This window comes from Notothenia coriiceps, unplaced genomic scaffold (genome assembly GCF_000735185.1).
Source record: "Notothenia coriiceps isolate Sejong01 unplaced genomic scaffold, NC01 NC01_scaffold00001292, whole genome shotgun sequence".
Taxonomy (NCBI): Eukaryota; Metazoa; Chordata; class Actinopteri; order Perciformes; family Nototheniidae; genus Notothenia; species Notothenia coriiceps.
The window spans coordinates 18,018-19,117 of NW_011333993.1; the positions used below are offsets into that span (position 1 = coordinate 18,018).

The 1,100-nt window shown below is 37.0% G+C and overlaps 1 protein-coding gene across 1 annotated transcript in view; it reads right to left on the minus strand.

Annotated features, from left to right (window-relative positions):
* Window positions 1–1,100, minus strand: part of LOC104959998 (2-oxoglutarate dehydrogenase, mitochondrial-like) — a 27,116-nt gene that overhangs the window by 16,726 nt on the left and 9,290 nt on the right. The window lies entirely within an intron of this gene.

Below are 1,100 nucleotides of genomic sequence, written 5' to 3' on the forward strand. Positions count from 1 at the left end.
GTCACGGTTCGGTTCGGTACGTTTTCGGTACAGCAGAACAAATTATCACAAAACATAAAACATTTTTTGGGTTTTTTTAATAATTATTTTAATGTATTCACTCAAATAAATACAAAATATAATAAAATAAACATTAAGGTGCAGCATTTCGATGAACTGAAATAATCTGTATTTGAACTTTACTGTACTAGTAATCACAAAACATAAACTATTAGTTTTGGGTTTTTAATTATTATTAAACTGTGAATATTCACTCAAATAAATACAAAATATAATAAAATAAACATTAAGGTGCATCATTTCGATGAACTGAAATAATCTGTATTTGAACTGTACTGTACTAGTGCCTAAGCAGCCAGTTTGACATTATGACTTGCTTGTCATTGTATTTTCATGTTTTTTTAAAGAAAAATGAACTTGTCCACATTGCTTGCCGAAAGGGCAGATCTGCTGGCACTAACAATGTCTCCTGCTGTGGAGAACAACCTCTCACTAGGGACAGAGGTAGCAGATACAGCCAGGTAGCGCTTTGCTAACATGGCAACATAAGGATATTTGGCGTTTGTAATAGCTTTGGCTCGGTCTGAACTTTTTGCGAGTGGCTTAAATGCTAGTGGGGTTTGCACTTCAGTCATTTTTCTTTTGATACCGGCAATATTCACGTTCGGGTGATGCCTTTTCAAATGAGTGTGCAAGTTTGATGTATTGCGAGCCGCGTAACCAATTTTAGTTGAACAATGACAACAAACAGCTTTGGTTCGGTCCACCTGCTGTCTTTGTCCGTCATCCTTGTACGTAACTGCGAAACCAAAATGTTCCCAAACCGGAGACTTCAATGATGCTGGAGGATTTTCGAGCTCAACTTTATCTGCGTTCGCCATTTCGACAGTTCCTCAAATTACTGACTAAATTTGAACGCATCCCTGTGACCAGCTCTCATAGTATGTCTCTCGTCCAATTAAATTACTTGGTTGCTCTATGACGTGTTGAACCCAATGTGAGCAAATTACACTGAACTCTGCAACGTTAGACAGCCATATGCCATACATTTTTGCATACATTCACAGTAAATATGTATTCAGTATGATAGCTGTCTAACA